We start from the raw sequence: 17,297 nt of genomic DNA on the forward strand, positions 1-17,297 counted from the left end.
TCAATGTATTACCCCAAAACACTCCTCTCCCACATATCACATTATTACCCCATTACATTAGTACCTCAACATACACATTACATTAGTACCCCAACACACCTGATCTGCAGTGCTTGAATGCTGCTGTAAGCAGATTCCTCTACCTTCCTCCTGCATGGTGTCTGCAGGAGCTGGCAGGAGCCCATGTGTGCAGAAGGGTGGAGGGTGGCTGGCCCACATAGGGGTAAAGGGATATCCGATATCGCCTACGTTAGGTTTTCTTAAATTCCTGTTTTACTTAAAAATGCCTAAACCATGTGAGAAAAGCTTTTTCTGCATGGGTCAGGGATTGATAAATAGGCCCTTTTGTGTCTATTTTGCACATTTATCTTCCAAAAGACGCCAACAACGGTGGATTTTAAGCCAGATTCTTATCATACCTTTTCTGGATCAGATTGCTGTTTAAATGTCATTCTGGAATATTTCTGGTTAACGTAATAGATAATTGCTTCTTTCTTTTTTTTCTTTTTTTTTTTTTTAAAGAAATCCAACATTTTTAAAAATGTTAATTATCTTGTTATGATAGTTTTTTTATTTTATTTTATAACAGCAGAGGTCTAGTGTTGGAACAGGCCATAGCCCGTTACTTATGTCGGCTCAAAAAGCGATTAAAATCCAGTATTTATTAGACCTGTGTCGTTAGCACCTGCTGTAAAGTGTAGAACACCCAAAGCCACATTTTTCCAGTTATTAAGTGCTTTGCATAAACAGAAGATGTACACGCCATTAGCGTAATTGCAGAGCAGTCTGTAATTATGTTCTGCCTCTCTAAACCCTCGGTACTGCTGGGATATATTCATGTTAGACAGAGAAAATCATATTACCGTTTTCTCTTCTTTTATCTAATTTAGAGACCGTTATTAGTGTTGTTGTTTCCTAGATAGAACATCAATTCTGAAAGTAGATTTAATGAAATGGAAGAGTAAATTCATATAAAAACGGTGTTTATTTTCAATTCCACTATTGCTAAGGTTAATAAACAGTCATTAACCCAATGCTTTTCCCCTGTTCTGGAAATTTACGGAGACTCCTGAATTTCGGGGAGAGCAATCCTCCTGCATCCTGCCTACTTTCTAGTCACTTGGGTGAAACGGGGGCAGCAAAGAACCAATTCACATCATTTAGTCCCGCCCCCGCCTAATGACATTGTTCTGTGGGGGCAGGGCCAAAATTACACAAATTACAGTACTGCGCTCCCCCTTCCTTGCCACTTGACATCCCCTCTGACATCACTCGGAGTAATATTAGCAAGTATGCATTAACTTAATTTTTACTTTGTACTTATCTAATGTTAATATTACGAGATCATTTCATTAACATATTCTTATATGAATTTACCTATGTCAGGCATTGCCCCTGCACTGCGCTCCTCTTACAGGGACATACTTTCATTTCAACCGAACAGTTAAAGACTCAGGGCTAGATTTACTAAGAATCGTGTTTGGCGGGGGTTTTGAACCGTCATTTAGGACATCTAGCCCCCAGAGTGAGACTGTACAAAGCACATTACTCTCATGCTTCTAAAAATGTACATTTTAAGACTCATCGTCCTGTAATCCAGAAACCCTGGAGATAGAAGGTAGACGTTAACCAGTTAAGTTCCTGAAGGCCCCATAGAGAATATTCTTAGATCTCTACTAATCTATTCACCAAATCAAATTAAGTAAACAAATAGATTTTTTTTCTTTTGAGCGGTTGAAAGGACAGGTCCATTTATAGGGAACAAAATTCAGCTACCACAGGGAGCATGAAATTATAGGCTTGTTGTAGGGAATTCTGAACAAAAATCAATTTTTTTCTTCTTCCCGATGCAATGGCGAAACAGCAGTTTCTGCTCCGTGATGAAAGCATTAAGAGACTTGTTTTGCCAGATGAAAATGCATAGACAGTTATCTCCAAGCCGAATGAAGTGCTCTGTGAGTACTCAACCTCTCCACTTGAATGGTTAAGATTCAAAGAAAGAGCATTTGATGTTTACTTTGCTGCAGATGGAGAATAAAACTTTCTTTGATATGATGAGAAATAACGTTGTTGACATGGAAATGTCAGCGGCAGACGGTCAGATGTCAGTGGGATGGAGTGGGGTGAAGGCTTGGACATGTTGCATAATTAGCCTGGTCAATACTCTAATAGTATGGATCACACAGGTTCAAAGTCATCACCGATTGGCTCTACCCTCAACAGCGGAGACACGTGACGTTGGCTGAATTGCTGGCACGGTCAACAGTAATTTGCCGAATAAAGGTTTAGTGATTGGGGAGATGAGACAAGGACCTGAAGATGAAGAACTAGAAGAATTGGCCACCAGTTTGTTTAAGGTATAAATTTCACAGGCAAATGTTCAGGTCTGGAGCCAGTTATATCCCTCGGCACTCCTAACAAACACACAAAAAAAATGCTTAATACAATAGCTGGTAATACAGAAACTGATGTTGAGCCTAATTCATTAAGGCACGCCAAACGAACAGAAATTGCTTTTTTTTTAAATGCACGTAAGTTAGGCATAGCCACGTCTATTCCACATGGAGCGGATGTAAAGATACTTCTGTTAATGAATACGGGTCTAGGTCCGCTCTGCTCTAACAGACAATACACTGCAGGATACGTCCAATACATATATGGAATATAAAGCCACAAAAGTACGCAGAGAAAATAAATAGCAATTAATGTCACCTGTTAATAATCTAGTCAATAATGACAAAACATTTAATAAAAAAAATATATATTTTTTCCATTTCTCCCCCCCAAAAAAACACATTAATTAGAATGTTATGAAAGTCTACTGTACATAAAATAAATTTTTTGCAGTTGTTCCTCATTGCAAACACATGTTCTAGCTGCATACACAGCCGTCATCACTATCACTCAGCACTTACACCTAACCTGTAGCTGGTGCAAGTGATACGGCTGAAAAACACGTACCTTTGACATACCCAAAGCTTGAATCGGAGATTTTCTGCATGTTCTATTGAGAACGCGACTCTTGCATTTATGAATGTGTTCTCTCTTGTATATATGACACTTCATTGTATTATTATACTGTGTATAAATAGGGTAATGTGACATTTTTGTATAATCACAGCTTTCTCTGCACCATCTCCAGGGGCAAACGCAGGATTTGTAGAGGGGGGTTTCCACACCACGCCGCCAGTGGGCGTGACCAGCATGCATGGGGGCATTGCTATAATATTAGACAGTGCTTGGTTGCTCTCCAACTCTTCCCATAATATACATGGGCAATGCTGCGTGCACTACTGTTAAGTGCTCTCCCTTTTCAAGCAGAGCCGTGTGAAGCGGGAGCAGGGTCCAGCCACCTCAATTATACAGTGCCCCAGGCTTGGAAGGGGATTCCAGGCACTAGGAAACCCCCCTCGGTTTGCCTATGATCTCTGGTGTAAGTATATACCATTGTATGCAGGGCCGGACTGGCCATCTGGCACTTCTGGCAAATGCCAGAAGGGCCGATGGCTATATGGGCCGGCCCAACTCCCCCTGTCTTCTTGGTGGCTGGTGGTTCCAGGAACCAGCCACCTCTGCTGCGCGCTCCCCAGCTCCCTTCCCCGTTATGCTGTGCAGCCAGTTACACTGGTGAGTTTCCTGTTTTTTTTTTAATTTGCTTTTTTTTTTACTGAAGAGGGGGGGTGCCGCGATTTTCGGGGGGTGCCCGCGATTTTCGGAGGGGGGGGGGTCGTGGGGGTGCCGCGATTTTCGGGGGGTGCCCGCGATTTTCGGAGGGGGGGGGTAGGGGGGGTCGCGGGGGTGCCGCGATTTTCGGGGGGTGCCCGCGATTTTCGGGGGGGGTCGCGGGGGTGAGAGCCAGGGGGTGCTGGGAAAGGGGGTGAGAGCCAAGGGGTGCTAGGAGAGTGGGTGAGAGCCAGGGGGTGCTGGGAGAGGGGGTGAGAGAGCCGAAGGGGGTGCTGGGAAAGGGGATGAGAGCCAGGGGGTGCTGGGAGAGGGGGTGAGAGAGCCGAAGGGGGTGCTGGGAAAGGAGGTGAGAGCCGAAGGGGGTGCTGGGAAAGGGGGTGAGAGCCAGGGGGTGCTGGGAGAGGGGGTGAGAGAGCCAAAGGGGGTGCTGGGAAAGGGGGTGAGAGAGCGGAAGGGGGTGCTGGGAGAGGGGGTGAGAGAGCCGAAGATGGTGCTGGGAGAGGGGGTGAGAGAGCCGAAGGGGGTGCTGGGAAAGGGGGTGAGAGCCAGGGGGTGCTAGGAGAGGGGGTGAGAGAGCGTAAGGGAGTGCTGGGAAAGGGGATGAGAGAGCCAAAGGGGGTGCTGGGAAAGGAGGTGAGAGAGCCAAAGGGGTGCTGGGAAAGGGGATGAGAGCCAGGGGGTGCTGGGAGAGGGGGTGAGAGAGCCAAAGGGGGTGCTGGGAAAGGAGGTGAGAGCCGAAGGGGGTGCTGGGAAAGGGGGTGAGAGCCAGGGGGTGCTGGGAGAGGGGTGAGAGAGCCAAAGGGGGTGCTGGGAAAGGGGGTGAGAGAGCGGAAGGGGGTGCTGGGAAAGGGGGTGAGAGAGCGGAAGGGGGTGCTGGGAAAGGGGGTGAGAGAGCGGAAGGGGTGCTGGGAGAGGGGGTGAGAGCCGAAGATGGTGCTGGGAGAGGGGGTGAGAGAGCCGAAGGGGGTGCTGGGAAAGGGGATGAGAGCCAGGGGGTGCTGGGAGAGGGGGTGAGAGAGCTGAAGGGGGTGCTGGGAAAGGAGGTGAGAGAGCCAAAGGGGGTGAGAGCCAGGGGATGCTAGGAGAGGGGGTGAGAGAGCGGAAGGGAGTGCTGGGAAAGGGGATGAGAGAGCCGAAGGGGGTGCTGGGAAAGGAGGTGAGAGAGCCAAAGGGGGTGCTGGGAAAGGGGGTGAGAGCCAGGGGGTGCTGGGAGAGGGGGTGAGAGAGCCAAAGGGGAAGGGGGTTCTGGGAGAGGGGGTGAGTGAGACAGGGTGGTAGGAGGTGCAGGAAGAGGAGTGAGAGAGCCGGGGGGTAGAGGGTGCAGGAAGACGTGTGAGAGAGCCAGGGGAGTAGGTGGTACAGGAAGATGTGTGAGAGCCAGCGGAGAAGGTGGTGCAGGGGGTTAAGTGAGAGGGACAAAGGAGAAGATGGTGCAGGGGCATAGGTAAAAGAAAGTGTAAAGGGAGAGACATCTTAAGAATGGGAATGTCAGGGATGCAGCCATCATAAAACACAAGTAGTAATGAAGAATGGAAATGCACAGAGGGGACAAGTGTTATAAAAAAAAAAAAAAAACAAGCCTTCATACTCCATTCACCTATATTTTCTATACCCCCACTCCAAAATTTCTGCTTCGACCACTGCCCTCTATTCCTGCTCCCGACTGCCTGTGTGAGCTGACAGCTGCTGATCCCTCCTCGCCCAGCGCGCCCTCTAGGAACAGAACACAGGATGCCATAATCAGGTAAGTTCATATATTTTCTCGTGTGCAATATGTTTTTAACATCCTTTCTTGAACTGGGGACACTACAGCGTATCCAATAATGTTTAACACTATGTATTGCTCATTATTGCGCTGTAAAGTTTTTTGCATATTTATCTGTACAGAGATTTTTAATTAAGAGGAAAAAACATTGCTTGTCATAAATTTTATCTGTAATTGTGTCAATATATCTATTTTTGTTTGCATTGTAAATGATGTATTAAGCTGCTCTTGGGAGACTCACACTCAGTATCTGATATGCTGTACCAATTTTTATTTGTGAATGAGTTTTTATCTGAGCTTTACTAATGATTTGGGGGCACTACTATGCCATAATATGATTTGTGGGCACTTCTGCATGACCGAATATGTATTGAGGGTACTACTATGTGGCATAATATGACCGTGGGGCACTACGATGTGGCATAATATGAACTGGGCACACTACGGTGTGGCATCATATGAACTTCTGCCAAAGGCAAGTCTTTCATTGTTGAATATGACGGGAGCCCAAAGAAGTTGCTGTATCGGGGCCCAAAATTCCTCTTGTCAGCCCTGCCTGTGAGTCAAGGCGGTAGACGCCTCCAGGTAAATAATCTAGATGTTTCCTATCTAATCAAACTGATGGATCACATCCAATTATTTCTCACCCACCTCCTCTATCCCCCTTAATTTATATACTGTGTTATTTAAAATGAATAGAAAAGACGCATATCCAATTACTGTAGTAAAACAAAAATATTTTTCTGAGACATTTTGCTGTAGATGGAAATACTTTTAATGCGGCCGCGTGGGTTCAACTGATCATTCAATAGTTATGTTTTTTTTTAGATATATGTTAGTTTTATTTCATGTGGAATGATTCATGAAAATTCTGCCATTACTATTTAATTAAGGGAATAGGGAACCTGTTACCTATATGTGTGTGTAAGCACTCTGTTCGTTGTTGCTATTTTGTGGGAGATTTGAAAAAAGCAAAACATTGTTTCCTACAGTGGCGTCTGTATAATTGGTGGTATTGCTGTAGTATGGGGTGGCGTGCTGGTGGCAATGTTGTAGTGTGTTTGGTGCTTAGTATTGCTAATAAGTAGGAGAGGGTATTGCTATAATGTGGGGGGTGACGCTGGACGCTGTAATGTGGGGGGTGATGCCGGTTGCTGTAATGTGGGGGGTGATGCCGGTTGCTGTAATGTGGGGGGTAATGCTGGATGCTGTAATGTGGGGGGTGATGCCGGTTGCTGTAATGTGGGGGTGATTGATGTAGTATGAGTGTGTGTGGGGGGTTATTTATTGCTGTAATTTGGGTACTAATAATGTATTGTCATTGTGTTTATTGATGTAATTGGGGTGCTAATAATGTAATGTTGAGGGTCATTAGGAGAAATAAATACCCCCCCCCCCACACACACACTCATACTACATCATGTTGTACTGCGCCAGCATCAGTGTGCAACAATATAGTGCATGGAGCCCACAACACGTGGGCCTGTGTGCTTTAAATGCCAGGGCTGATTTTTAGTTCCAGTCCGGCCCTGATTGTATGTCTCACGTACATCTGGCGCAAAAGCTGTTGTTTTGCAGCTGGGCGAATATAACGTCTTCTTTGTTATTTCCCTGTTTATAGTATTTTAACTTGGGTGAAAAGCTTTGTAGCAAATTGAGGTTCTCTGTTACAAAAAGCCTATACCCACATGGACAACTTAACAACCACTAAAAAAAATATATGTGAAAAAAATCCCCTACTGTTAAACACAGTATATTATCTCTTTAAATACCCCATTACAATTGGAAATACTTCACTAGCATGTCGTTTGCCTCTAGCGAGGACTTTGACGTAAGGTCACTGTTGGATACCTGACACATGATAAGAAGTTAATTAACGAGAAGAATGGAACAACAGCAGCGAAATTACAGAGATTATCACAAGAAATCGCTATAAATAAAATGCTCCTTAAGAGTTTGGCGGAAACGTTTCACACCTTCGTTCAATGGTTTAATGGCGTAACGAGAATATTAATGCAGGATAAGAATGTGTTGATTTGTAATTTACAAACCAGAAATGGAAATAATTAACACTACACAACAGGAAAGCATTTGCACACAGTTTATAAAGGGGTCTGGTGTGAAATATTCTGTTCTTTACGTGGGATCAGTCAACAAAAATATATAAAAACAGTCTTATGATTTTTGAAAGCTATTTTCCACTTAAGCTCTTGGGGCCAGAATTATCTTTAGATGCAACCGAGACGCAAACGAGCACGGATCTTAAGCGGGCGTACGCCCGTATTCAAATCAATAGTGAATCTCACGATACGTTTCCATTTGGATCTGGGTATAAGTGCCCTCTGCCTAAACAGCGCTTGTCGTATGTTAACAGACAGAACAGACTGCAGGAAACGCACAAGCAGATGTGCATTATAAATTGCCATCAGAACAACTAAAAAAGAAACATTATAAAAGAAATTACCAACTCATAATACTATAATCATAAACAAAAATATGTGTTTATATGATAGGCGCACAAATATCAGTGTAGTTAAACGATTACGCTTACAGAGCATAGGTGGGGTGGCAGCCAAAATTTTGGCTGTCACAAAAGCCAGATAATGGGAATGGTCTTGACCTCGACTCGAGTGACAGTCTACCCTAAGAGAGGTGCGGAGTCTAACGGAGGAGAAGTGTTCACCAGGGATTCCCGTGAGGGAATATGGTCTTAGCTGGTCTCCCCCGCAGGTCGCAGTCCTCTAGGGGGCGCAGAGCAGGTAACGTGCGGAACCACCAAGCAACTGTAAGGCCGATGGGAGGTAGGAATGAGGAGATGAACTGCAGAGAGCTGGAGCACTGAGGTCCACACAGGTGTTATAACTCTGGAACTGGACCGAGGATGAGCGATGCTCTGCAGTGATGATGCTGAGAAGCGATGAGCTGCACCATTCACGATGTCAGGAACCACAGGAGTAGCTGAACAGGAGTCAGAGGAGATGCTTCCTATCAGGTAGAGAGACCTGATGATCTGACACCCATTAAATGGAGGAGGGCCCTTATAAAGGAAACTGGCTGCAGCTGATCCAATCATCGCTGAGCAGAGGTTTGAAGGTTCCCTGGGTAGCGCCTGCGCAGACCACTAGGCAATGAGAGACGAACGCCAAGCTGAACAGCAGATAGCGGTAACCAAGGGAAACCAATGAACACAATGAACCACACAAAATAAAACTGGTGCGGTGCGTGATATTGGCATATAGATGTGGTCCACGTATAGATACGTCAGTCATCAACTTGAAGATGATGATGTCTGACGAATCTTTATTGTTAAATCTAGATATAAATAAATAAACAAATGTCATAATGTGAACCAGTTGCGCTCCGTCACAACGGGTCTGAAATTGAGCCTGCAAGAACCCTTTTATTTGACGTGGCGCAGATTAAGGTGTGTAAATGAGAAGATGTATTAGCAAAAACCGGCTGCTCCTCAGTTAGATGAAGCCGGCGCTCACGATTTTTTTCAACCCTTATTCAGTGTCTATTGAAACACCAGATACACAGATCCTTGTCTGATCATATAGACAGAGAAACTTTGAAAACCAGGTGAAGTTGAATTTCAATTAACCCCTTCCAATGTCGGCAATCTGCTGATGGCGGCTCGATGAAGAAATCTTCTTGTCTTGTTCCTTACATCTTATTTATTAGTAAATAACCTCTGTGTTACAAGATAATGTTATCTGTTGTGTTAGTGGCATGTGCTATTGATTACCACATCAATTTACTTTTTAGGGGTCAACTTAGGCTTTGTTACATACGCTGCTGCTATCTATATACAGTGCTTTAAGAACAGTCTGTCTAAATAACTTTTAGAGGAATTTTTCTCCCTGCAACTAATAGTATATATTTAGACATCTAGGTGTACAATAGGTATTTCACTTAAACATAAATATAGATTTATAGTATTGCACAATTAGACATATAACTATATTTAACATATATATGGGATAGGAGTCTGCTATTTATTATTATAGCATATAGCATTCATTCTATAATGTGATAGAAGTTGTTACAAGTGTAGATAGGTGTCTGCAATATTTATCTAGTAACAATTATTGGCAAGAGTTACTTAAATAAGCATTAAGCTGATACATAATGTCTGCTATTAAACAAAAGTAGCACGGGGACTCAGTGGTTAGCACTTCTGCCTCACAGCGCTGGGGTCATGAGTTCAATTCCCGACCATGGCCTTATCTGTGTGGAGTTTGTATGTTCTCCCCGTGTTTGCGTGGGTTTCCTCCGGGTGCTCCAGTTTCCTTCCACACTCCAAAAACATACTGGTAGGCTAATTGACTGCTAACAATTGACCCTACTCTGTGTATATTAGGGAATTTAGACTGTAAGCCCCAATGGGGCAGGGACTGATGTGAGTTCTCTGTACAGCGCTGCGGAATTAGTGGCGCTATATGAATAAATGATAATAATAATGGTAACGGAAGGCAAACAATTATTTCAGCTCACAGCTTGCATGTGATAATGCTGAATGACATCTTTCTGGTTGTTTTATCTTAATAAACCCTCTAATGGGTTAATATTTGGAGCAAATTTTTCATGAGGACAATAAATGTGACTAAATAACTTTGTAGATAACGACCATATTACATACTAAGACTTATCACGGGGCTAACAGTAATTACACAGTAGCTCTCACTTTCCCTACCGGTCTCACTTATTTTATATTTCGCTTTTAATCATTTATTTTAATATGAACAATAAAAGTTAATTTTTATTCTAGTGGGAGTGTATTTTTTTTATCCCCCATTGGATGCCAGAACCATTTCTTCTTGAGATTCCCTTTCCTCTATCTTTCATCTAATAGGTCAGCATCTACCCACCTGTCAATCAAGGCGCCTCACATAAGTAGCATTTCTCTCTTGTCTTTTTGTTTGCATGTTTATTTCTTACACTACAGAGAGAGCACCCTTAATAACTGGTCAACTGAAATCTATTTTTATTTGAAACAATAATATACCACATTTCCTTAAGTGCGGAGGGTTTTCGTTTTATAAATAGCTCTTGTATTAGGTCGTTACCTAGGATGACTACTGTGGGGAGTCCTTGGAAGAGTCCCACTTCCTAAAAATAAAAGTAGTCATGCCCCCAGTCCAAGTTAATACTTGTCACAGGGATATCCTTAAGTTGGCCATTCAGCCATTGCGAAGTGCGTCATTCCATTGTGAAGCACCTGGGACGCGGGGACTAAGTCGGGTCGCCGTACCTATATCATTTGTTATGGACAGGCCAGAGTCCCTGAGCCTCCCAATTGCCCACCCAAACAGGCTGTAGATGACCCTACATGTTGGCTGCACTATCTGTCCCCACAACTGCCACCTCTTCAATTTGGTACTATCCTTCCCCACCTCTGGTGTATCAGTTTAGTGATACCCCACCTGGAGACAGTGGGGGTCAGGGGCGGACCTAGACATAATTCTTAGGGGGGGGGATGAGTTTGCATAATCACGCCCCTCCGTCATTCTGATTGGCTGGCCTCGGAAAACCCCGCCCAGCACCCGCAATTGACCTCGCCCCCTCCACACGTTTTGATCTGCGTCTTGAACCCAATTTTAAAGGACTTGTGCTGCTAGGAGGGGCGATTGCCCCTGGGGGTCCACCGAACGGCATGCTGTTTGAGCTATCTAACCTTTCAGAACAGAAGGGAAACAACACTGACTTATTATTTATTAGGGCGATAAATTATTCTTTATTATTATATTAATATATAATTGTCTTAAGGGAACAAAATGAATATATTATTTTATAAAGGGGGGAAATAATAGTTGATTTATAACAGGGCCATTATTAATTTATGACGGGGGCAATTCTTAATGTTTCATAATGGGGACGCCGTTTATAGTGCACACTTGTGGCACTACAAATTCCAGCATGCACGTGGGTGCAAATACATTCTGGTACTTGTAGTGCCCCCTTAATAAAAGTATAAGTTAATATTAGCCCCCTTAATAAAAGTATAAGTTAATGTTGCCTCCTTAATAAATAAGTAATAATTCCCCCCATAATGAATAAGTCAAAGCAAGGCGTTTGAGCGATCTCATCTATTAGAACCATGTTTAAAAAATACGTTAAGACCGCACACAATGTGTGATGGTTTACAAACTGCAAAAAAACCCAACTATAATGCATATTACTTGGCATTTCCTCCCTTTGTATCACATCAATAGCAAAATAATACTCATAGAATTGTATCCTCCTCTTTAGTCTGTAATTTAATTGTATTTAGTTATTTAATTTCCCCAAAGAGCAGGAACACAGAAATTATACATTTTATCATTGAAGAACAGACCCCACTTCTCTTTCAGGAATTGCAACTAATAGGTTTCTAAATTAAAGGGTTTCATCTCTTGTAGCAATAATACTGTTTCAATTGCATTGAACTAAATCATAGAGGAAAGACAGAAGGGCGCAATTCTATCCTTTCAGTAGATGGAATTATGTAAATTGCAATCAGAGGAGAGAATATTGCGAATGTCATGGATACTGTGCAGTTTGTGTGTTTATGTATGTGTGTGATTTAAAGAAAACAAGTTGCAGAAATGTCAGACGTACTACAAATAACTATTATTTCCATTAAACTTGTAGCTCACAGGACGCACCACTTAAAAACTGGTGATATAATATAGAAAAGCAGGGAGGCATTGTGGTATATAGCGTTATATATAGACTGAGTACTTCTGTGTACCACATTGTACATAGATGTGTGCAGTACAATGCAAAATTGTACAGGATGATGGTCAGGTCTTTGACAGAGTAGGCGTAATGACTTACTGAACTGTTTGCAAGATACATATTAAAAGGACTTGGTTGTTGGGAGACAATATACTTACATTTTTAGGAATGGGCTGTAATTGTGCATATCTATGACGATTTCGGTGAGACAGTCCCAATTCAAGTGGACTGTCACCATAGGCATACGCAGGGGGGGGGGGGATTCCTAGTGCCTGGAAACCCCCCTCCAAGCCTGGGGCACTGTATAATTTAGGTGGCTTGACCCTGCTCCCGCTTCACACAGCTCTGCTTGAAAAGGGAGAGCTGTGTGCACAGCAGTGTATGTGGTATTGCCCAAGTATATTATGGGGATAGGAAGAGTTGGAGAGCAGCCAAGCACTGTCTAAAATTATAGCCACGCCCCCATGCATGCTGGTCACGCCCACTTTCCGCGTGGTGTGGAAACCCCCCTTTACAAATCCTGCGTTTGCCCCTGGTCCCTCTGTCCTGACTCTCAGGACTGTTGGGAGGTGCCATATATAAGCCACTTCCGAGCCACATATTACCGCAAATAGATGTTTGTGATATAATTCACCGTATTACCTTAGTGTGTCTAACCATGGGTTAAACCCTGATAAAGGGAGACTAAATTACTCTGTTATCTCTTTGATTGTCTTTAAATTGTTGTTCTCTACCCATGGTGTATTTGTGTATGGACAGATCCAGCTGTGTGTCTTTAGCTGTAGATGAGAGCGCCCAACACTAATTTATGGCAGGGGTCGTAAAAGCTAAAACTTCTTGGGATCCTTCTAAAAGTTTATATCAATATCAATCAATAATATCCAAGAAAAACAGACACCTCACATTCTTTGTGGTTCTGTGATATCTCAGGACGTCTCAACTGGGTGTCAGGAGGCTGAGAAGTTGAGCTATGTATGAAGACAGGGCAATAAGGGTATAGGAAAATGTCATAGTTTCTCAAATACCAGGTCGGTATATTTACTAAACTGCGAGTTTGAAAAAGTGGAGATGTTGCCTATAGCAACCTATCATATTCTAATTATTTAGTATATTCTACAAGATGACAGCTAGAATCTGATGTTGCTATAGGCAACATCTTCACTTTTTCAAATCCGCAGTTTAGTAAATATACCCCCATGTATATGTATACTGACATGTAAATGAAGGAATGGTAGGACCTGTTGTGTGGATCTTTGTAGAATATCATCTTTGTAGGACATTCTGGTAAGAAGTTAAGGCAATATGAAGGATCTCTGACTAGAAAGGTGTTTTGCAAAGAAGGTCATAAATGTTAATTTGCCTGGTGGTGCTGGCATCACAGTGGTCAGGGGATTTGAGCACCTGAATCATGCTTAAAATGTGATGTCAAATTAAAGATTTGTTTGGTTCATGGAAGAAAATTATATATTGAAAATTGTTCCCACGATTCAAGCTCTTTCCAGCTGACATTATGAGATATGGACATTCGTGATTGTATCAGTATCTGATATAATCCATTTATTTTATAAGAAACTATTGCATCATATATTTGCATGTCATTATTATTAATCCTCTTTTGTATCTTAAGCCTTGTGGATGTCTTCTCCATATTAAACAACACTTAATAGGTTTATGTCTTCTTGCGAATTCACGTGCCAGCAATTAGCTTGGCATTAGAACGCTACCCAGGGGAGATCATTGGGTTTATGATGTTTAACTCCGATGAAAGTAAATTCTGAGAGATTAGTGGAAATGAAGCAGAGAGAATCCGAAGGCTTCATGATTAAGAGTGTCAGCTCGTGAAACAAATATTTGCGGAGATGTTTCCAGTTTTGCAAGACATGTCAAAGAGTCCCGCATTGGATGTGCAGATGTGTTCTTGTATGTACACGGACCCATAAATGTAAGACGAAAATTAAATCGAACTGTGACGATAACATGGAGGGGCGAGCCAGACGCTAAAACTCACAGTAATTCACAGGCAGATATTGCTGGTTATATTATTTGACATGCTACATTCTGTTTTGCATGTTATATTGTATGCATATTACTTGGCTTATTATATCATGTTGTGCATATTACTTGTTGCATCACATATTGTCAGGTACTCCAGTGACATGTCCCCTGATGTTTGCTAAATATCGCCACAGGGCATTGTTGTTATATTCATATTATTATACCGGGTGACCAACTCTAGAAAGAGATATAATCAATCACTCCTAGCGCTTTGGGTAACAAAAGACTGGCATTAAGACACCCGTTAGCCACGGTGATAAGCGCAGACTGCTCCCACCCTGGGACTTTGTGCTAAAGCTGGGTACACACTACAGAAATTTCAACCAACTTTTTATGCCGAGCGATTTTACATGCGATCGATGGTCCGATCGCTCAGTCCATGGACTGCATACACACTAGCCTTGTTTAGGACGATAAAGGGAAGAGCGGACGTCCCTTTAGCGACTTTTTACAGCCATGTTGTCGTGAGCAATGACTGTAATTTCGTACTCACTGTTGTGGATCGGTCGGAAGTTTATACACACTACACGACGGAAACGAGATTGGAACGAAAATATTAAACAGTACGACCAACCAAATGAGGCGACAATTGTCCATTTGGGCAGACTTTCGACCATTGTCTCACTGCACACACTGACCCGACTTTTGAACGAGCGGTCGTATGTCGGCTGATTTAGCCGATTATTGGATGAAAACCGTGTAGTGTGTACCCAGCTTTAGACTCTGGACTAAAATCGCCAGTGTCCTGTCTGTGATCAGGAGATCAGCAACAGAACACGACTGATAGGCCAGAAAAGACATCGGGTGGTGAGATAAATGGTTACATGCTGTGTCTCACTGGGTACAATGCCAGGGCTGTACTACATCCTAGCAGACTCACATAGTCATGTGGGAATGTGTGCCAGTCCTCTAACACATTATTTTTAACAATGCTCTGAAGGCGGAGGTGGATGACGGAGGTTGAGACTCGTAAATAGGGGGAACAGTTATGGAAAATGCTACATAGAAAAGGTCATCTCATGCTGATGAGGGGGAGAGGACAGTCATGTGTGCAGACTAATGCTGCGTGAGCATGCACTTACATCTGCAATGAAATATAACGTGTTATTACAAACATGATAACAAAAGCTCTCACCGCCTTGTTCTGACTGCTGTTAATTCTGCACGTTTGGTAATGAAAAAAGACGAGATGTATAATATGATTGCTTTCAGTGCTGTCATCAGAAACGTGTGGTTTTCTCCATAATAGGGTTAACAAAGTTGCATTTTCAAATACATTTATTTTGCACCAAGTGGGTGTCATGTATAGCAACGATTTACTAATGCTTTCCCCACGCAAAGATTTTCTTTTTTTAATGTCTTTTTCATTGTTGCGGTCAGCTATTTCTAATGTATATATATATATATATACATACAGTACACCTCGCAGGTGTAACTCCTGATTACCAACAAAGTGATGAATGGAGCCCACCCTTCTTTCTCCATTCATAACCCCAGTGACCCTATACCAACCTTTTCTGCAGCTGAAAACATTATTTGGGGAATCCCAAACACAGGCAATCTCCCTGGGGTTTTAAAACACATAACACATAAAACAGAGACCTGGGACATACAACAATTTCCCCAGTATGTGTCTCTCTCTCTCTCATAATTACAAATTATCTTTTTTGTTTTTTATAATATATGCACCGATGTGACTTTTTAAAAAAAAAATATTTATTGTTGGTGATTTGCTTTTAATGAACGTACAATACATCAATTATAAATGGTTTTATTTATCTGATTTGTTATGATGTAGCAAAATGATCTTGTTATTAACAGGGATGGTGCAAGTCTTGGGGTTGCCCTATCGGAAGCCCCCCTTTCCCTTGCATTGCACTGATGCTGCATACCTTACCTGACTTTTCAGGTAACCTATGCAGCAGACTTTTCCACAGCTAACAGCAACTGACAGGGTGTGTCTGCAGTGAAGAGCAATTACAGAACACCTGCAGATAACGCCCTTTTAAAGGCAAGGTGGGAGTGTCACCTGTCCATCCAGCCTAAGGCTGTGGGAGGAGTCTCAAGTATAAAAACTTGTACTGTGCGAAAATGCATAGCGACCCATGTTAAACAGTGACCAGTGACTAGACAGGAAAATTATATCTAGTCGGTGTTAGGTTTCCTGGTGTCATCCTGAAAGAAGTGTATGCTGTTTTATGGTGATAGAACAATAAAAGTACTGCTTATATCACAAGAAGTTCTACGCGTATGCATCACGATAAATGTGCCTGTGTTACACTTGTCATATTGGCATTGGTGTGGGGTTGGCTTGTTTGGAAGGGACACTACATATCACCAGTATAGGAAACCCTATATTGTATACCTCCCAAAACTGAGACATGGAGAATTGGAGCAATAAGCCCCGCCCTCATTCTGCCAAAACCCCGCCCAGTATAACCCCCAAAAGCCCACTTTTATGTGAAAGCACACCCCTTCCTGCAGAAGCTCCACCTCTATTGAGGTCCGCGACTCGGGACTGTCCTGTCATAATCACGACAGATGGGAGGTGTGATAAAAAAAATTTGGGCAACATCCACAGACCCAGGGCCGTCTCTTCCATTGGGCACGATGGGCAGGTGCCCGGGGGCCCTGCAGGCAAGGGGGGCCCGTCTGAATCCTAAAAAAAATAAAAAAAATGATTTTATTTTTTTAAATACTTACCTTGCGGTCACATCCGGCTACCTCCCTGGTCCCCTCTTCCGTGCTGTGCTTTCGTGATGTCACGCCCAGCATTCACTGCAACCACAGCACGGAAGAGGGAAGAAGAAACTCAGCGGCGCGGAAAAAAGAAGAGGATCGGACTCAAGGTAAGTTAAGGGGGCCCCTATATATATATATATATATATATATATATATATATATGTAAAAAAAAAAAAAGTGATTATGTATATATAATCACGTTTTTTTTTACATACATATATATTTTTTTTACACACACACACACACACAAAATATATATATATATATATATATATATATATATATATATATATATATATATATTTTTAGGGGCCCGGTACACTGCATTGCC

This window comes from Mixophyes fleayi, chromosome 10 (assembly GCF_038048845.1).
Source record: "Mixophyes fleayi isolate aMixFle1 chromosome 10, aMixFle1.hap1, whole genome shotgun sequence".
NCBI classification, from domain to species: Eukaryota; Metazoa; Chordata; class Amphibia; order Anura; family Limnodynastidae; genus Mixophyes; species Mixophyes fleayi.